This window comes from Anolis sagrei, chromosome 5, assembly GCF_037176765.1.
Source record: "Anolis sagrei isolate rAnoSag1 chromosome 5, rAnoSag1.mat, whole genome shotgun sequence".
NCBI lineage: Eukaryota > Metazoa > Chordata > Lepidosauria > Squamata > Dactyloidae > Anolis > Anolis sagrei.
Window position 1 is genome coordinate 180,873,740 of NC_090025.1, and position 22,147 is coordinate 180,895,886.

Consider the following 22,147-nt stretch of genomic DNA (forward strand, 5'->3'; position numbering starts at 1 on the left):
CACCATGCAATAAGGCTTTGCTGAATAGTCTCCCATTTCAGCTTTGGGGCCAAAAAGAGTGTGTTTTCTTGGAACTTCTGAAAAAAATAAGGTTGGGAATGTGGAGAAAAATAAGAAGTGAGCCGAGTCTGCCCAAAGAGTGAGCACCCTATCTAGGCGCATGCTTTGTTCCCAAAGTGGTTGATCAAATGCTTGTGGGAAGGCTATTAGCAGGACTTGAGGCCAATTGTCATTTCCAGCTTGTGTTCCCCAACCACTGGGGATTCAATCATTATGATTAACAACCAGTCTTTGTCCCCAGCCTCTATGAATTTATCTTATAGGGTGCATGCACATTTTTGAATTAATGCAGCTGTATACTCCCAGAATTTACAATTTGGTGAACCACCAGCACTCCTCGACAAAGGTTTCCCCTTGATATTATGTCTAGTTGTGTCTGACTCTGGGTGGTGGTGCTCATCTCCATTACTATGCCGAAGAGCTGCTGTTGTCCATAGATGCCTCCAAGGTCATGTGGCCAGCATGACTGTACGGAGCGCCGTTACCTTCCCGCCGGAGTGGTATCTATTTTTTTTTGTCGTGTCAGGAGCGACCTGAGAAACTGCAAGTCACTTCTGGTGTGAGAGAATTGGCTGTCTGCAAGGACACCTGGATGATTTTTTGATGTTTTATCATCCTTGTGGGAGGCTTCTCTCATGTCCCTGCATGAGGAGCTGGAGCTGATAGAGGGAGCTCATCCGCCTCTTCCCGGATTCGAACCTGCGACCTGTCGGTCTTCAGTTCTGCTGGCACAGGGGTTGAACCCAGTGCGCCACCGGGGGCTCCAGTGGTATCTATTGATCCACTCACATTTGTATGTTTTGTAACTGCTAGGTTGGCAGAAGCTGGGGCTAACTGAAGGAACTCACCCCTGCTCCCCAAATTCGAACTGCCAGCCTTTTGGTCAGCAGGGTCAGCAGCTCAGCAGTTTAACCTGCTGCACCACCGGAGGCTCTTTGACAGAGAAGGCTAAAAACCTTCTGAAACTGTGATACTACAACTCTCATAATTCCATAGTTAAAATGGTGCCAAACTACATCAATTCTATGGTGTAGATGGACCCACTGATAGTGAGAGAGTGAAGGAAAAAAATTATTTGCTCACATCCCATGGAAGCAACCAGCTGGCTATTGAATAATAAAACACAGCAACGAGTGAAACTCCACATGATAAATAACAACTAGCTTACTCTCATGAGTATGGAGGAATACAGTGTTGACTTGAAGGATTAGGTACGATCCGTAGAGGGGGAAAGGACACGTTGAAGCCTTGTTCGTGAAATGTGCCGTTATGAAAGGAGACTGCGCCATATTACATTGCATGCTCACCTAGTTTTATGACCGTGGGGTTCAGTCCCGCACAGCTTTTTGATAAGAGTAAAGCAAAAGAAAACAATTCCCCCCATTCTCTCCCTCCTAGACCACAAATGGAATGCTAGCCAATCCCCTGATGGCAAAAGCAGAGTTTATTTTTAATTAAAAAATAACAGAGCAGAGTTGACCTCAGTTTTCCCAGCTGCTATTCTTCCATCATAGCAGCCATAGGCCGTTTTTCCCTTGATGAGTCCTGTCATTGTTTTTTCCACTTGGATCGTACGTGTTACCACCCCCACCCCCAACAACCTCTATTAACATTGGCAACCTTTTAGTAGTACACTCAGCCATCTGAAAAATAACCCCTCCACATTTTTCTCTTTTTCTTCTGCATATTATTTTGATTGCAAATTAGATTGTGCTGAAATAATTAATATACAAACAGTGTATGGATTTTTTGAGCAACAAGAAATCTAATAATCTGTGGCTATGACTATTTGTAATTTTAGTCAGATTATTAAATTGGATCTGTAATGGTAGAATATTTTTTCCCTTTTCTTTTCATTACATTCAGGATGTGGAAGCCAGAACCCTACTGTGTATTAGTTTTATGTCATTTGTCCACCACCTTGCTTAATTTCATTTATTTTTTATTAAAGATTATTTTTATTGTAAGTTCACTTCCAAATTTTAATAATAATAATATTTTAATAATAATAATAATAATATTTAATAATAATTTTGATAATATTTTAATAATAATATTGGTGGAGGCTCCTTCTTTGGAAGCTTTTAAACAGTGGCTGGATGGCCATCTGTCAGGGGTGATTCAAATGCAATATTCCTGCTTCTTGGCAGGGGGTTGGACTGGATGGCCCATGAGGTCTCTTCCAACTCTTTGATTCTATGATTCTATGGATCATCAATGTTGCAATCCTAGGTGACAGCAGGATTGAAAAGAAACAACTGGAAAAGCTGAAACGATACGAGGATTTAAAGATCAAACTGCAAAGACTCTGGCACAAGCCAGTAAGGTGGTCCCAGTAGTGATCAGCACACTGGGTGCAGTTCCTAAAGACCTTGGCCTGCACTTAAACACAATTGACACTGTCAACTGCAAAAGGTCACCCTACTGAGATCTGCATGTATTATTTGCCGATACATCACACAGTCTATTGTGCAGTAAGCGGATCTTACCCACGTCTCATGCATAAGACACACAGACAAGAGGAAAATGAACCAAATAATCTTACATACTCTTTGTAAGTAACTCAAAATAAGGCATCTTCATCTTAAGTCAAATGAGAGAGCAAAACATAAACATTGAGTAAACAGCTAGTCCACCATAGCCTCTTTTAGAGCAGCGTAACAGCTTCTCTCCAACCTGCTCCTCAGAGCAGAGCCTTTGAGCATAGATCTCCTCAGAGAAAAAGCCCTCCAGAACTGTATTCTAAAAACCCATACAGTTATACCCTATTGGGTGTGGCCCAAGATTGCTGGTTGACCTACATTACCAGCTGCACATAATAATTACCATCATAAGGTTTTTCTTCAACACACACACACACTTGATCCTGCTACAACTTACTGTAACACAGTCCTAGACACTTGGGAACTGTCCAACATGTGATCCAATACAACAGCCAGCAGAGTGACCTTGTTTGCTGTGTACTAACCTTTTTGTGTTTCAAAGAATAATAATAAATATATTTCTAACCCTTACCTGTCTCCCTGAAGGGACTCAAATTTCACTTAAAAAATGAAAGTAATCTTAAAACAGAGCATAAATACAATTGCCACAATCCATTGTGCTAAGAGAACATTGTTGCAAAAGGTGACGCAAGAAGTAGTTGGCTCACTCCACTTCCCAGATTTGGACCATCAACCTTTCGGTCAGCAAGTTCAGCAGCTCAGCGGTTAAACCCGCTGCTCCACCAGGGGGGCCTATCCCATTTATCCTAATCATGGATATCATTCTAATTTCCATTCTGTTCATGCAAACTTCTTTCACTGTGTTTCAACTTTCATGCAAAGCTTTTGTTTTACAATTACCTCTCACCTGAGAGAACCTGAGAGTAATATTTACAGCCCGGGACTTGGAACAGGGAGAGCCAGGTTCAAATCTCTGGTTGTGGAATTTGTCCTGTGACTTTGGACAGTCATAAGTTCTCATCCAATCTCCTTTACAAAATAATGGGGAGAAAGAAACTATACAATGTGGTTGCAATACAATTATATTACCACTCCCCATTGTATAGAGCAAACTTGCACAACATACAACCCACAGACCACTTGCAGCTTCCATCCTCACCGGTTTCACTGCTGCTAGTGCTTCCACCGCTCCTTCCACTCAGCATCATACTCTGCTTCCTGCAAAATGCCTCATATGTATCCACTGCATCAAGTTAATGGTTCTGGCACTTTAAGTTGTCACGAGCCCTGGCTACAGGGTGCTCTTCTACACGAATGTGCAGTTTATAGTCTGGAGAAGCCCATCAGAAAACCTGGAGATGTGATGGATGGCTAAGTAGCACTGAATTGCAAAAAAAGTGGATTTATCCTAATTAGATGTGACTCACAATTGCATTACCTCTGCCTCCCCATTTTGAGCAAATGTGCTGTCTGCCAGATAGGACACTGTAAACTCCTGCCAAAGGATGCTTCTGACCAATCATTTTCCATTTGACTCTTGTCCTAACAGCTATTTTCCGTCTTGTTATGGCATTAATTCTAGGTGGATATTAAAACTTGGATAGGGAAACCAAGCAAAAAGCATTTCTTAAACAAAGATTGCACAAGCTTTTTCCACATCCTGCTGTCATTAGAGCAGGGTTTTAAAGCTATAACACAAGTTGAACAACTAAGAAAATACAGTTGAGTATTTTTTTATTAACAGCTGTAAACAGTTCATTCCAGCAGGGGTTTCTGTTTCTCTAATTGTCTGTGCTGTTTGAGATATTAAGATTTGCAAAGGGATGCACGGCATGTTTTGACTAAGGATCAATTTAGAGAATGCAGCCTCCATCTGGGAGACACCGGAAACAGTTTCTATGTCATAACTGCTCTGAGTAGGAATCTGAACTTCACCACATTGCACCCCCCCCCCCCCCCACTAGTTTAGTGCTGTGTCAGACACAAGCGGTTGATAAGGGTTGCTATCAGGAAAATGTTTCCAACTATTTACAGTCAGCCCTCCACATTTGTGGATTTTATTTTTGTGGATTTGATTTTTTTTGGATTTGATTAATTTGCCTTTCTAAGAATCCCAGAGTCCTACAGTGTGGATCTTTGGTAGATATTCACCAAACGTTGCTCAAATAGTTGCTCAACAAAAGATTCCCCCTGGGCACTTCCAAGCCATTGAATGCTAATCAAGGTGATCAGCTGAAACATTCACATTTAGCCCCAGCAGACAAAAGTCCTTTGTCTCACCCTGGTCATTCCACAGATATATAAACCAATTTTTCCTACTTCCAACAGACCTCACTACCTTTGAGGATTCTTGCCATAGATGCAGGCGAAACATCAGGCCTCCAGAAGATGGCCATATAGCCCGGAAAAACCTACAACAACCCACTAATGCAATTTGACATCACTTTAACTTTCTTGGCTTAATGCTATGGTAAAATGGGAGCTGTAATTTTACAAAGTCTTTAGGCTTCTCTGTTAAAGAGTGCTGGTGTCTCACCAAACTATAGCTTCCAGAATGTCATAGCATTTAGTGACGGTATAACTAGCGTAGTGTCAAACTGCATTAATTGTACCATGTAGATGTGCTCTAAGGGTGCCTTTACACCAGCGGTTACCAACCTGTGCTCCGTGGACCACCAGTGGTTCCCAAGAACTAAAATATGGTCTGTGGCCTCACCGTTACTACACCATTGCAATGAGAGTGACTGGCCTCTTATTTGTTTGTTTATTTTATTTTATTTGTATACTGCCCTTCTCAGCCCTTAGGTGACTCAGGGTGGTTTACAATGGCAACAATTCGATGCCCAAAAACACCATAAAATTTTTTAAAACTGTTTTAACATATAATATAAAACCATAACAAGAATACTAAAAGCATACATCATTTGCGTCTCCTAATAAAAACATTGTTCCATCTCGTTGTCCAGTCATTCCAATTCCTATGTCTTTTACCCTGCATTTTCAAATGCTTGCTCAACCAAGTCTTGACTCTTATAATGCTGGGGCAATGGGGATGTCGGGAGGGGAGAGACTGACTACCCACGAAAGGCGCGACAACAAACCTTCTGACTGCTGCTCCGCTTCCTCCCTCCCAGAGCAGAGCCGTTCCATGTGGTGCCTGGAAGCGGGGGCACCTTGGTGTCTTCATTTTGAGGCCTGTTCCTAGGGTTAGTTGGGGTGCTGATTCAGAAAATTGCACTGGATAGACCACATCAGCTCTAGATTATGAAATAAAACATGGAATGACTGATGATGCAATTGGACCATGATTTCAGTAACAAGACGCTGAGGATTTGTTTTTAGAGACATTGTTTCTTTTGTATTACAGTTTTATTGTTGAATTGTTTTTATAATTGATTTATAATTGTTTATAACTGTACCCTGATATTTGTTATGGCATCGAATCGCTGCCGACTGTGAACCGCCTTGAGTTGCCGAGGAAGGTGGTATACAAATGCAGTAAATAATAAATAAATAAATAAATATGGTTTTATGTGGGCAAGCAAATGGCAACTTCTGGATGGCATGTTCTGTATCAGAAACCTGAATCAGCACCCCAAATAACCAAACCAAATCTAAAGTTGACTAAAAACTGATTCGTAACCCTTTTGGTACTAATGTTGGAGAGTGGTCCCTGGTCAAAGTGGTCCCTGGTCAAAAAAAGGTTGGAAACCATTGCTCTACACCCAGTGTTTCTCAACCTGGGGGTCAGGACCCCTAGGGGGGTTGTGAGAGGGTGTCAGAGGGGTCACCAAAGACCATCACAAAACACAGTATTTTCTGTTGGTCATATGGGTCCTGTTTGGGAAATTTGGCCCAATTCTTACATTGGTGAGGTTCAAGTGGCTCTTTGATGGTAGGTAAACTATAAATCCCAGCAACTACAACTCCCAAATGTCAATGTCTATTTTCCTCAAACTCCTCCAGTGTTCATATCTTGGGTATATTGAGTATTCATGACAAGTTTGGTCCAGATCCATCATTGTTTGAGTCCACAGTGCTCTCTGGGTGTAGGTGAACTACAACTTCCAAACTCAAGGTCAATGCCCACCAAACCCTTCCAGTATTTTCTGTTGTTCATGGGAGTTCAGTGTGCCAAGATTAGTTCGATTCCATCGTTGTTGGAGTTCGGAATGCTCTTTGATTGTAGGTGAACTATAAATCCCAGCAACTACAACTCCCAAATGACAAAATCAACCCTAACTCTAATCCCAACCCCAACCCCAGCAGTATTCAAATTTGGGCGTATCAGGTATTTGTGCCAAAATTTGGTACAGTGAATGAAAATACATCCTGCATATCAGATATTGACCTTACGAATAGTAGCAAAAGTACGGTTGTGAAGTAGCAATTAAAATAATTTGATGGTTGGGCGTCACCACAACATGAGGATCTGTATTAAGGGGTCGCAGCATTAGGAAGGCTGAGAACCACTGCTCTACACTGACACTATAATGCTGTTTGTAAGTGGATTAAAATAAACTGGTTTCACTGTGCAGCGTCAATAGAAATACCTGAGGAACCAGTTCAAGGCTTGGACTGTGTGTAACTTTAGGGTTTTTAAATCAGTTGAATGTGAGCAACTATAGTTGATTCCTTATTTGTCCTGATATCATCAGCATTGTAAGTTCACTGAAGCTGCATAGGATAGTCTGTGTAACTCCCTCTTGAACCAAGATTGCACAAGGGAGTGCTTATACTTTCTTTTCTTTGATGCTATGCATCAATACAAAGGAATTCTGAGTGGCCTGTACTCTTTAACATTTGAATTCTGCTCTCTCCACAGAGATTGTCTAGACAAGGTGTTTGAAACCATCGCTCCAAATTAATTGCAGCCTTTGCCCTTCGGCACGTGACTCACAGGCTTTGAAGTGTCCGTCCGGCTGGGTCTGTGTAAGTATGACTGAAATGACCATCTTTTGAAATCTTTACTACTATGCTGTTGCAATATCGCTGTTTTCCAGGAACCCCCATTCATGGACTTGAAACACGTAGAATGGATGTTTCAAACCATTGTCTTGTATCCTTGCTTTAGAGAATTTTAAATTTTGTGAGCTTCTGCCTGTTCTACTTAATGTTGTTGCTGTTGCGTAGCTTCTAGTGGGTTAACAATTCACTTAATGAGAAGATGACAAGCCCACCAACTGCATCAATGAAATCCATATTTCCTCCTGCCCTGGATAACTTCTCACATGAGTTAGAAGATCATTTGAGGAAAATCTCACCCAAGACCTGTTTCCTCTAAAAATTTCCCTGTTGTTGTTCATTTGTTCAGTCGTCTCCGACTCTTTGTGACCTCATGGACCAGCCCACACCAGAGCTCCCTGTCGGCCGTCACCACCCCCAGCTCCTTCAAGGTCAGTCCAGTCACTTCAAGGATGCCATCCATCCATCTTGCCCTTGGTCGGCCCCTCTTCCTTTTACCTTCCACCTTCCCTACTTTCAGATTTAAAGAAAATTAATATTCAAAATGTTATTCTGTGGTTGCTATTGGGGAATCTGAGCTGTTAGGCTCAAAATAACCCTCAATTGGGGCGATCACACCATAAATATAACAGAGTACTAGAAGTAAACTTCATAACCAGCAGAAATTTATTTATTTATTTACAGTATTTATATTCTGCCCTTCTCACCCTGCAGGGAACTCAGGGCGGATTACAATGCACATATACATGGCAAACATTCAATTCCATTTAGACATACAACATATATAGACAGACATAGAGGCAATTTAACATTCCAGCGTTTCCGGCTTCATGAGGATATGCTTGTTTCTGGCCACAGGGGGAGCTGCTGCTTCACTGTTTACTTGTGACACCAGGTCCTTTGATGGAGTACTTCCTCATTCTTCTGGTTTTATAGTGTTGTAAATTAGTTAAATTAGCCTCCCTGCATAATGCGGTACCCAAATTGAGAAATGCAACCATCTTTTGCAACCATTAATAGCTAAACTATTAATGGTTGGGAGCTTACTCTGACCCAGGTTGGCTTCAAACTTATGACCTCTCCGTCAGTAGTGATTTAATGCAGCTGGTTGCTAACTAGCTGTGCCACAGCTAGCTAGCTACACCACACCACTAACATGTGGTGAGCTAGGATAATCTTTCATTCATCAGAATGGCACAGGACTGCAGAGCCAGAACTTTTGGTTCAAAAAATTTTTTGAAGAAAAGAAATACATTCTATAGAAAAAAGGCTTGGAGCAAACTAGCATACTAAATCTCATCTTCTAAGAAAGGTAAAAAGATAAAAAGTCAAAATATCCATGCATCTACAGTTTGCCTAGAGAGAGAGAGGCAAAATGCATCTTCACTGGAAAGAAGAAAAAGGACAAAGGAGGATGGCTGCACAGCCAAGTCCAGGGCAATAAAAAGGATGTTAGCTCACAGAGATTCGATTGCTACTTCTTCAAAGGGGGAGGAAATAGTAGCATGGAGGAAGAGCAAAAACAAAGCCCTTTTGCGAAAGAAAGCATGCATAGGAATGTGTGTGTGTGTGGGGGGGGGAGGAATCCCTCACTCTAATCTTATCTCTAGTCTAGCTCCTCATTGAGGACTGGAGACTTGATGACGCAAGAGGCTTTTGCAATCTAGAGATGAAACCCAACACTTGAGGGGCAGTTTTACTATGTTTTTGTGGGTTCTTGTACTGTTTTAGGCTAAGGAAAAAGAAATAACTTGGATAGAGGAAATGAACCAGCATGGTATAGTGTTTGAATGTTGGCCTGGTACCAGGGCTCCTGTTCAGCCATGGAAACACAATGGATGGCCTTTGGGAAGTCACACTCTCTCAGCCTCAGATGAAGGCAACTCCCCTCAGAACATATTTTGCCAAGAAAACACCATGATTGAGTCTCCATTACTCAGAAATGAAACAACATTACTCAGGATGGAGGAAACCATTTTTTTCTGGGATTAATAGTGCCTAGGTGCCTTGCAACATTTTCTTTCCCTAACCTGGTATATTCTAAGCTTCTATGCCTCTGAAATGTTGCAGGAGGGATATGTACCTTTGGTTTAGCTGAAATCTTCCCTAAAATTTCCATCCATTGTCTCCAGTCTTGGCATTTGTGGCAACTGTTCTGTCGCCGCTGGGCCCTTAGTTAGTTGACTTTGAAAATAGGATGTGTAACCTTTGCCCAGTGGGAAGCCAGGGGCCTAAGGAGAAGTTCTCAGAGGTTTCCACTACAAAAGAATCTTCAGATGGCTAGATAAGTACAACAAAGCCTTTTATTAATGAAACCAAACAGGAACTTCAAAGCTTTCTTGACAAGGTATTGGTTCTCTCAATCTTGTCCACAGGGGACAGGCACTATCTTCAATAACGTTTTCTTTAAAGGAAAAAAAAACCCTTTTAACTTCTCCCAGGCTAACTGAAATCCAACCCTCACTGATGTGTGTTCCGCTACCAGGCTGAACTGCTTCTCGGACGCCGAGTGGACCTACCAGCAAGGCAGTGGATATTCTCCAGCTGGAGTTCTTTAGTCTTTAAGGCTGTTTTCCTGGAAATTCCCAAAGCTGTGGGAATGCTTCCCTGGAGTTCTTAGGAGACTCTTAAAGCTGTTCTCCTCTGGATTTCTTTGCTTTCTATTTTTGTTGGAATTTCTGTAACCCTGGTAATTCTTAAAGCTTGAAGCCTTTGTTCAGGGGGAGTTACACACATCCTATACAAAAGCTAACCTGGCTGAGACTAACTAACAAAATGGCTCACTTCCCTTCCAAAGCCCAAAAGGGGGCGGGACTAGGGAACCTAATGATAATTGACAAGCAATTGACCCAATAACTGCAAAGTAAGGAAAGCCATCTAACTGCAAAGGCATAGAACTTTAAAATACATGCAGTAATCAACAAATAGCAAGATAAGATGGAGCTCCTGGTGCGGCTGTACCAGAACAGCAACACAGAACATTTATTTCACCTCTGCATCTCAGGTCTTCGGGTATTTGAAGACCAGTGTCATTTTTCGCATTTCCAGGTATCTGTTTTACTTAGAAAAGTCTCTTGAAGCATCTGTGTTTATAATGGGCACACCAATATCTCTGCTGCAAGAGCAACAAGTGAGTTTCAGAGCTATATTTGTCTATTTGACCCTGTATGGTATTTGGACAATTGATTTCAGCACAAGAATTCTAAGTATGATTAAGTCTGGATCGTACTTATTTGAACAATTGATTTCAGCACAAAAATTCTAAGAATGGTTAAGTCTGGATCCTGACCAACAATTCAACCTGGACTGGATAACGCACAAAGTGAGTTACTGAATCCCAAATCCCTTTCTGCAAAATGTGAAAAGTCATCCATCCCCTTCAGCAAGTAGTCTCAAATTTGGATTTGGAGCATAACATTACATTAGGCACTTGGCACAGGCAAAACCCAAGCCTTTTATCTCAGGAAAATCACCCTTCCGACCGACAAAAGATCTCCTAAGGCAAACATTCTTTTCCGCCACACTGGGTACTAGAGGCCTTCATGTACAAGCTCTATTTGCCTGTCAATCACATCCAGAAATTTAGCTTTATAATAAAAAAAAGAGAACGGTTGACATTTCTCTCTCATCCCCTAACAAATGGCATATTATTAAGATCTCCACGTCTCTTTAATTATATGAGCAAACTCCCTGAAACCGATTAAATATGCCTTTTAGAAATTATGTGACTTGGGGTTTTTGGAGCTGTTTTCTGAAGACAGGAAAGCTGTCATGTGTCATTTGCTATTAAGCTTAACTCCAAAAGCTTGATTCAGATTGACTCTGAAGATGAGCCTGATCCAAATGAAGGATGGCTTTATGACACCAACTGTTTTGTTAGGCTGAAAAGGCACAGAAATTCCAATAACATATTTTGTGGAATGCCGCTTTACCATGTACATATTTGAGCCTAAGGCAAAATGCAATCCATCTTATAAGTGTGAGGCATGCAGCATGGAGAATAACTTGAAGATTTGGGATCTAAAGCTTGTTCATAAAAGACAGGCACTATGGTTAGTTTACAAACAGGGGCTCTGAATGGAAGTGTTTGAAACCTGTTGTGCTATTTTCATGGATATTTCTCATTTCCTTCTCCTCCTCCCCATTCCCATCATCGCCAAATGTTTAGTTATGGGCTATATTTTCACAATGAATTCATTCTCAAAATGGCTACCAGAAGAACGTTCCTAATTGAATACAACCTCTTAAGATAATCCAATAACAATTGCAAGTCAAGTTTTAAGTACCGTATTTTCTGGCGTATAAGATGACTGGGTGTATAAAACGACCCCCAACTTTTCCAGTTAAAATATTGAGTTTGGGATATACTCACCATATAAGACTACACTTCTTCCAACACACACCAAATTTTTTTTTTAAGAAATCAGATTTGATTTCCTGTTACTGTACCTCCTTCTCGACCTCTCAGATTTCGCACATGCGTGCCTGCGCTGCTTCACTGCAGTCCTAAGGAGCAAGATCTGAGAGGTAGAGAAGGAGGTAAGGTATTAGGATACAAGGGTGGGCCAGACAGGTGAAAGAGGCATGTTTTTCTGGGCACAGCCTCGCTCTATCTCTTTTTTCCATATCCCGGGCATCCCGGACATCTACAGCTTGCTCTGCCCTTCACTTACACCTTCCCGGTGAGGCACCCCCTCACCTCATAATCGGGACTGCATTAAGTCACTTCTTTCCACGAATCCTGATGAGTGGATTTTCTTCTACTGTACTTGTACAGCGCTGCCCTTGCTGCTTTCATATGGTCGCTGCATACGCCAGGCATGTGGCCGTTTTTGAACTCCCCCCACCATATGCGGTGACCACAGATTCTCTAGTCTGGCTCCGAAGTTTCAGCACCCGCCCTATAAGATGACACCAGGTGTATAAGACAACCCCCAACTTTTGAGAAGTTTTTCCTGGGTTAAAAAGAAGTTTTATACGCCAGAAAATACAGCAGTTATATCAATACCCTTCATGAAACATTGCTGACTTGCTTCTAGTCATTGTTTGATTATGGTATTTTTAGAAAAGACATACATGCTTATAGGAAGTGGATGTTTCATTCTGGTTTGAAGGGTCTTAGCCTTTATGGAATAAAGCCAGTACAGGCAATGTGTTTAGATTGGAGGTTACATTAGCCTGTCCAAGAGCCTTTTGACAGGCTGCACACTTTCCCCACCCAGGCTGATGAAATTGCTGATGAAATTTGGCAGCACTTCTGGTGGCTTTGTGCTTTAGTGGGCTGCCAAAACATTATGCCCCGCAACTGTCCAGATTTGGCAGGGACAGTCCCTATTAATCTTCCGTTGCCTGGTTTTTTCAGCTGCTTTTAAAATGTTCTAGTTTCACTCCCTTCCCTTTTCCCCTGTATCCTCAGCTTCCTTTTGTTGCTGCAAAATGAGTTATAATAATAATAAACTTTATTTATATCCCACCACTATCTTCCCGAAGGGTCTCGGGCGGCTTACAAAGGCAATCCAGGATGCATATATAACATACAACAAGTAAAAATGGTACATAGGTATAAAGCAAGTCACAAATCAAAATAATACAATTTTGAAAACATCAGTAGATAAAACTAGTGGCCGTCAGTTCACAAAGTGGCAGGTGTCAACTTCATATGGGCCCATTCAGTCTACTCAAGGTCAAAAGCCAGTTTGAACATCCATGTTTTCAGGTTGCAATGGAAGGATTGAAGCATGGGGGCTAATCTAATTTATTTTGGGAAGGTATTCCAGAATGGGAGGGCACCGCTGAGAAGGCCCTCTCTCTTGTGCCCACCAACCATGCTTGAGATGGTGGTGGGACCGAGAGATCGACCTCCCCTGTTGATTTCAGTGCCTGTGGTAGTTTGTAGAAAGAGATGTGGTCACAAAGATAGGTTGGACACAAAGCATATAGGGATTTATAGGTAACCTGCATTTTGAATTGAGCTCAGAAACTTGTCAGAAGACAAAGTGAAAAAGGATTTTGTACTGAATTAAGTTTGGGATTATTCTTGTCCTTCCTAGAAGGCTCAGGAAAAAGCAAGTTACTGTAGTTTAAATTGTCTGTTCTTTCTCACCAACAACTTTGCCATCTTGACCACATTCTGATGTTGTGTGGCCACACAGAGATGCTGATTTTCACCTGTGAAGTGTTCGAGGATGTGATAGTCTTCACCCCAAGATAAAATTTGCATACTATTAGCACATGGTTATTCAGAAGTTGGTGTTGCTGTATTCAGTGGGATTTGTACCCAAAGGAGAACATAGGATTACATCTCATTTTAAGGACCTGTAGGATGCTGTGGTAAGAGCCAGTGTGATGCTGTGGTCTGGGCTGTTGGAATAGGATTATGGGAGACCAAGGTTTGAAAGTGATTTTGGGCAGGCAACACTTGCTAGTCTCTAGTTGTAATCCAAAGTTCAAACTAGTTACACTGGACTGACTCTCACTTGAAATTCAAATTGACTCCTGTCATTTGTGAATGTAAGTGTCAGTGTTGTTCCAAACCCTGAGTTTTTTGGGCCAGACCTGATAGATAGGGACCTTCTCAATACTAATCCATTAAATAGCCGCCAGAGTTGCATAGGCTTACAGCATGTCATTCAAACACACACACACACACACACACACATGCACAGAGAGAGAGAGAGAGAGAGAGAGAGAGAGAGAGAGATAAGATACATTTTTTTCTTAAAATTAAGATAGAAATTTCAGCTAAAGAAGGGGTTTCCATATCAAGGTGTAATTGTCACTAGAGCCATGCTGGAGGGCCTAGAGAGAACATTTAAATCAAATCTGTGAATTACCTGCAAAAATCCAATCTACAAATGAGCAGGAAGGACTGTAATGCAGAAGCACCAAATTCTTGTACCACTGAGGGCGCTTCCAGACAGCACTATATCATGGGTTTTAAACAGGGACAAAAATTCGCAGGACTTCAGTAGATGTCCACATACAGACCTGTTGGTCCTAGGATTTCAGCCTCTGTTGTCCAGACTTGATGCTTTGTTATGAGAGTTAGAGGCTCCCAAGATGGCCGCCATGGGACTTCCACCGGAAACTTCAGCGGTTTATAACAACAACAACAACAACAACAACAACAACAACAACAACAAAACCTGCAAGATGCAGATATGTGGAGAATCCCATGATTTTTTTATTGCAGACATACAGACATTCAAAGATGCGGATATTAGGCTCAAAACTGCAATATTTCCACACCTGGAAATATCTTGTTTTTTGCCTTTTGTAGCAATTGCTTTGGTGTTTACAGGAAATGGCATCTGGCCACGCTCCTGTTTGCTGTGGAAGCTCCTGGGATATAGGTACTGTCTGGATGGGCCCTGAGACAAATGGGCAACAAATATATAATTCTGTGTTTAAATTTGCAGAATTGCCACAATCCCATCTTGTGAAGCTCTCAGTTTTTCTTTTACCTACTAATCTAAACTGTCTTTGACTATAGTTCATCTCAGCTATGCTGCTATGCACTCAGGAATTAAACAAAGACAATGCAGAATTTACTTGGCAATGATTCGTTTGTCTAGAGATAAAGGTTTAATCCTTTTTTCCCTTGACACAACTATTTCTTCCAAGACAGGCTTGTAATCAGCAATTTCAGAAGTGATAAACGGGTGCAGGAACTGAGGCAACCTTTGTGGGGTTAGTTTTGAAAGTTTTGCTTAAAGGAGATAAAATCCTCTCTACTTAAACATCTCAATTTCCAGGCAGGATTAGTCATATAGTATGCAACCACATAGTCCCATGGATGTTGTTTTTGGTTGTGCGTGCATGCATTCTTTGTTGAGTAATACAGGGAAATGCAACAGCACCACTTTGTTTTTCACAAATGTAATTCGGCTGAGTTCATTGTTATATGCAAACGGATTAGGAAAGGCCCAAAGTGGTCCAGTTTTGTTCATCTGAGAAGAGAGGCTCCTTTTAAAGGAAGCCAAAATATTTTAATCTCCTTTGAATTCCTTTATCCTCTGCATCTGTCTTACACTGAAGACACATTTTTAAGATTTCTTGAGTGAAAACTCAACTCTTCCTCCCCTCCAGTGTACACCGCAGGGTCAACGGAGTGCGATTTAATTCAAGCTGAATAACATCTGAGATTCATCACATATCCGCAGGCTGGAGAAAACCATCACAGAAGACCTAATGAATCCTGACTGTTAGTCAGGCTGGAGAATCCCCTTATAGACAGTGTGTGTGTGTGTGTTCAAAATTAAAACAAAGCAAAATGCCTTTGTACGCTGTCTGTTTTACAGTGGATGAAAAAGCTAGACAGTTAGCAAGCTTTGATCCATATGGCTTGCACTCCACTGGGTCTGTGGAGCAAAGATGCCACTTGCCTCTTTCTTCATATTTTAAGGAATGATGCTCTGAAAGCTTGGGAACACAAACGGTTGGGGTGGAATTACTATAAAAGAGTATTAATTTACATAAAGTGTGGGGGAGTGGACTGAAGAGTTTTGGTCCCCCTCTAGCATACACAATAGGCCAGTGGTGGCAAACATATGGCATATGTGCCAGAAGGGCCACGCACCGGCCTCTCTCCTGGAACGTGCACCATTGCCCACCCACTGCTTGTCATCCCACCATTCCCCCTCTTGCTCGCTCACTTGTTTGCCTGCCCCCTTATTTGCTCGCTTACCCACTTGCATGTCCATTTGTTCAATCGCCCACCTGTCCACCCCCTACTTGCCCTACTTGCCCCCTTGCTAGCTAGGTTTGCCATCATTGCAGTAGGCCCTCCACATAGGATTTGTGAATGTGATTCATATGTCCCCGCTAGGACTCTCCAGGGCTCTTTCTACTCTGCCATATACTCCAGATTATCAAAGCAGATAATCCACAGACCACAAGAAAAGAAGCACTTCCTCACCCAATTAAATTTCTCAATTTACCACTGCAAGAAGTATCAACTATTACCATCTTAGGCTGGATCTACACTGCCATATAAAATCCAGAGTATCTGCTTTAAACTGGATTATATGGCAGTATAGACTCATATAATTGAGTTCAAATCAGATAATCTGGATTTTTTCATAATCTGGATTGTATGGCATTGTAGATCCAGCCTTAGATGGCTTTAAAAGGAGTTCTAGACAAATCCATTGAGGAAGTGGCATTCAAGACCTTCTAGCCATAACAGATGTATATATCACCTACAAGAGGCATTATGCAGCACCGTATTAATTGATGGAGAGAATGAATGGAAGAGAGCTATTAAACTCATATCCTGCTGATGGAGTTCCTATTGAGACTTCTGTTGGCCATCTGAATTGAGCCTGCAGAAGCATAGACCATTTTGAGTGGGGTTGCCCTTCGACCCAGATGGCTGGATTCAATCTGGTTTCTAACCATGCTACTCGCTGCCTGTTCAGATAATCATTTTGCCCACATTCCAAGCTTTCCTTTCTTATTTTTAGAAATGTGGCCATGATCCCATATCAGAAGCTATGATGATGGATCGGTGTCACTAACACTGTACCCAACTACACTAGTGGATTATGATGACACACAGTGGAGTGTCCTGTTCTCCACTGTGAACAGAAATGTTGTGCATGAGGATACATTGTACATTGGGATATGTTTTGTATGAGGGCTATTTTGCAATGCAGCATGTTGCACAACAGACACGTTGTGCATTGCAACTCACTGTTTATCAGGGCCATTTACAACTGCCACATTGGTCGGTTTGCCTGTGCAATGGTCCCAATGGAATAGCTATGTTTCTGCTTCCCTGAGAATGCAAGCTGTGCAATGGTACAATTCAACTCCGTGTAATTGTATGATGATTAATTTACAAACAAGATGCCAACCTTTGTTTTTTGCTCTCTAGGATTAGTGTTAAGTGGTAGCATTTACAGTCATTCTATTGTGCAACTGTTGCCCAAGAAACCAGCCCACTACTTCTGCCACTGAGTGTGTTTAGCCAATGAGTGAATTCTTATACCTATGATTAATACGTGTCAGATATGACGTCCTCTTTCAGTTCATCATCTGCGTCAAAGGTTCAATTCTGTAGGAGGGCTCGGCCTTGGAGGAAAGTCTAGCTGAAGTTTGTTTTGAAGAGCTATTTATGCACATAAAGCAATTTCACATTTCTCTTGCGCAGCAAAAGACGCACATACATACAATACGCCCACACAGCAAACATAGAAGGATTAGCTTCTGTTTACTGACCAAAAGGATGGAAATGACCCTTCAGTGCTTCTTTTTTCAAAAAGTCAATGCCCCAAAGCAGCAATGATCATATAAAGTGCACAAAAAACCACCCCCACCAGTCTGGCAAATGTGTGTGAAGTCTTTGGAAGCGTACAAAACAACTTTCACCTTCTTGCCTGAGGATGATATTTTCCATTCTTGTGTGAGGATGAAAAGGAAGGATTTACGTATTTATCATGAGAATAATCCTTTATCAGCACTGAGCTAAACTTACGCTGCTGACTTTTCACAACTAGGACCTGGGGGGTAACGATTGCCCAAGCTGTCTGAATAAGGGGAGAAGGCAAACAGATGAAATGAAATTCCTGTCCTTGAAGCTGCCTAGCGGGAGCCAGAGAAATTGCTGGCAAAAGATATGGTATTAGCTACACCAACACTAAATTGCTTTAAATTGGATTTAGACAAATTGGTGAAGGAGAAATGTAATCCTGGTGAATGTGTGTCTAGCATATTTATTTCTTATTTGTTTGAAACATTTATATTCTGCCCTTCTCACCCCGAAGGGGACTCAGGGCGGAGCAAAACATATATATGGCAAGCATTCCATGCCAGGACATAAATAACTATAAATATACACAGACATTAAAATCAGTTATTTCTACTTTAAAATCAGCTGTTTAGAACTATTTCAAAACACCATGCTGGCTCCGGTCTGTGGAGTAGGTTTCCTATTATTGCTTCATTGCACTGCCCCAAAGTCTTGGTCCCACAGCCAGACCTTTACCATCTTTCTGAAGGACAGGAGGGAGGAAGCTGATTTAATCTTGCCAGAAAGGGAGTTCCATAGCCGGGGGGCAATCACTGAGAAGGCCTGTCTCCGCCAAATGTGCCTGTGATGGTGGTGGGACCAAGAGCAGAGCCTCCCCAGAAGATCATCACAGTTGTTCATAAAGGGAGATGCGTTCGGACAGGTAAACTGGGCCAGGGCCATTTAGGGCTTTATAGGCCAAAGCCAGCACTGTGAATACAAATCACTGACAAAGAACCACTGGGAAAGGCATCTAGGACCTTAAGATCGTCTGAGGAGGCCCTGCTCTTGGTCTCGCCTTCATCATAAGTGCATCCGGCAGGGACGAGAGACAGAGCGGTGGCCCCTCGACTATGGAACGCCCTCCCTAGGGATATCAGATCAGCCCCCTCCCTTTTAACATTTCGAAAAAAAGTCAAGATGTGACTTTTTGAGCAAGTGTTAGCAAATGCAGGGTAACTGACATAGGAATATGGAACAACTAGACGATGGAACCAGACAATGTTTTTAACAAGGAGACACTAATGACTTATGCTTTTATTGATGTTGTTATGGTTTTTATTATATGTTAATCTTTTTAATTGTATTTATGGTATTGTAGGCATTGAATTTTGCCCTGTAAACTGCCTTGAGTCGCCAGTGGGCTGAGAAAGGCAGTATATAAATACAGTAAGTAAGTAAGTAAGTAAGTAAGTAAGTAAATCGTTCTGGAATTATTCTTTTGGTCTTCTTGGAGACATCTAGTTGTTCATTGTGGAAGAAATAAGACTTGTATAGATAGAACTTTGATCCAGGAGAGCTTTCCTTAGATGTCTGTGAAGTCTAGCCTAGCATTTCTTCCAATGTGCTAGTTTTATATGCGTAATTTTTAAAAAAATAAGGAGACATGTTCACCTTCCTCCCAACCCCTTCACCAGAACGGTGCTGTTGAGATCAGTTTTATCACTTCATTTGTTTTTTGAATGATCTAGGCCTTGCTTCTCCAATGAAACCATATGTTCAACCCATACACAGAGCTCCCCTTGCTAAATGACTTACGGCATGCTAGGTGCTGTGGTCTGTTGTAGCCTTGAAGTTATTTGGTTTCTTTAAAGCTGTTTTTACAATTGAACAGATGCCAGGGCCAAATAATCCTTGTCCAATATGGGAAGTTGCTTTTGCACCATTACAATCATTCCAGCCATGGAAATACATTCTGTGACCCTTGCGGTAGGGAGACCTACAGTGAGGAAAAAGGCATGGGATGCCAGGAGCGTTTTTCTTTTATCCTCTTCCCCTCTCTCTCTTCTGTGAGACCAGGAACCAATACATCTGGTTATAGAGAAAGGAAAGAGGAAATTTCTGTTCAGTAGGATACTATTTTAATAGATTTATCTAATCTGCCAGCTGGCTCAACATTGGCTTCTCTCCCTCCCTCCCTCCTTCTTCCTCCAATCCTCCTTTCCTCCATATATAACCTTGGAACCAAAGTTGATACTAAACTGCAGAAACTTTAAAAGTTAATACATTGGCAGGGCTACATGTGCTCTTAATAGTGACCCTTAAAGTGCTTAGTCATCTCTGCATTCATTCCTGTCTGCTATTACATTTGGTAAAGTATGAAGTAAGAACCATATGTTCTTTGAGCAGTAAATCAGATAGTGTCCCTTCAGTGAGTGACAGCATGTCCATTTTGATGCGTACATCTGCTTTGATTGGCAGCACCTATTTCAGAGTGTTTTCTGAGTTGGTCTTCCTCCATAAAATGGTTTGCTTTTGGAATGCATCTCTCAGATTCTGAAAAGTATTCCATGAGCCACAAATTATTTCTAAGGCTCCAGAGCTATTTCATGTAAATCAGATAAAATCCCAAACAGTTGAGAAGATTTCCTCTCTCCCTATTTTTTAAATATGGATGTCTACCTTGCATAGGAGGATATCTTCCCCTTTCCCTCATTAACCAGACTTCTATCACCACGACAGGAGTCAACTTTCTATACAAATTCTCAAGGTGACTTCCTTCTAAGTAGATATGCTTAGTGTTGTGCTGTAACATACAAAAATCTTTAGCACAACACATGGAGATGCAATCAACTTGGGGCTCATCTGCACTGGGCAGTTTAGCAGCCCCAGATCCACTGGACCAGCATGCTTCTCATACTCCATTCTGGCATCTACAGGGGTGACTGTATGACCGCAAGGGTGATACCACCTTCTTGAGGGTCATGCCAACATCCCTTTCTGATGCCAGCAAATCTCTGAAGGACTTCTGCTGCTGATCAGGAGTAACAGCAGTGACAATACAGGCATGATTCATCCTGTATTCATTGATATCAGTAAAAACGATAGATCATGCCCATATTGCAGTGCAATTTTCTTTCTTGGTCTGAGGCTATGGGGTACACCTAATATTTATTATTTATTTATTTATTTTTCTGTTGTACCAAGACACTGGAATCCAGTCTTGTTTACTTCCCATTTCATTTTCCCCATCTTTTTCTCCCTTTCTCATCCTACCTAACCCATCACTATGAGCCAAACATCTCCTTTCCTTTTGCCTCTGATGTACTTATTTAAGAATTGCTTTCTTTGCTATTGGCTGTGTTAATTGGGAATGATAGGGGTTCAATTATTTGGAGGCTGGCAGATTGGGAAAAGTTTAGCTGCAGGCTAAAACGCTGGGCGATTTCCTGATCTCTTTTGGCAAATCATTATCTCTCTGCCCCAAGGCTCACTTGGCCTATATACTCAGTTGTTGTATGAATTGGGTTGTTTTAAGTTTTTTGGGCTGTATGGCCATGTTCAAGAAGCATTCTCTCCCGATGTTTCACAACCTCTGAGGATGCCTGCTATAGATGCAGGTGAAAGGTCAGGAGACAATGCTTCTGGAACAAGGCCATACATCCCAAAAAAAATTACAACAACCCAGTGATTCCGGCCATGAAAGCCTTGAACAATACATTGTATGAATTGCAGCACTATTCTATGCATGCATGCACAGGATGATAAGTGGCATGGAAAACAAAACATATAAGAAAATATTGAAATAGCTGGCATGGACAGCTTGGTGAAAGCAAAACTAAAGTGTGACAAGATCCCACTTTCAAATACTTCAAAGGCTGTCACAGAGAGAAAAGGGGGAAAGCACATTACTGCTGTTCCAGAGGGTAAGAACAAATCTAATGGTTTGAAGTTACAGGAGAGTAGTTTTGATTGAACATTAGAAGGAACTCCTTTACAGTAAGGGTGGTTTGGCAATGGAACAAATTGCTTAGATGGAGCCTTCAAAAAGAATCTGGGCAGCTACTCTTTGGAGATGCTTTACCCGAAGTTCTTGAACTGAGCAGAGGGCTGGACTTGATGGCCCAAGAGGCCCCTTCCAAACTTTGTGATTTTATGAACTCTGCATTTGTTCACTTCAGAGTGTTGACATCCATCATCTCCCCATGTAAAAATGTGAAGGGTTGTAGATTGTAGACTTGTTGCTTTGCACATATTTTTCCCCTTAAGGGTGAATGGGTAGCTGAAAAGATCACTGTTTGTCTTGTAAAATATACTCCAGAAGGCATGCAGGGTTTTCAGTTCAGCTGAATTAATTAATGTTCCTGTTGGAATTTTACCTTCTGCATTTCCTGGCTTCTTGTTAGTTTTCTAGTGCATGACCTCCATGTTTTGTTTAGCCTAGGGT

General features: G+C 41.6%; 1 protein-coding gene across 6 annotated transcripts in view; it reads left to right on the top strand.

Annotated features, from left to right (window-relative positions):
• The window catches only part of CALD1 (caldesmon 1), a 216,700-nt gene that overhangs the window by 71,404 nt on the left and 123,149 nt on the right, over window positions 1-22,147 (top strand). For all 6 annotated transcript variants that reach the window (XM_060776650.2, XM_067469293.1, XM_067469294.1 and 3 more), the window contains exon 2: window positions 7,330-7,436. The gene's annotated coding sequence lies outside the window, so the exon portion shown is untranslated. The remainder of the gene's footprint in view (window positions 1-7,329; window positions 7,437-22,147) is intronic.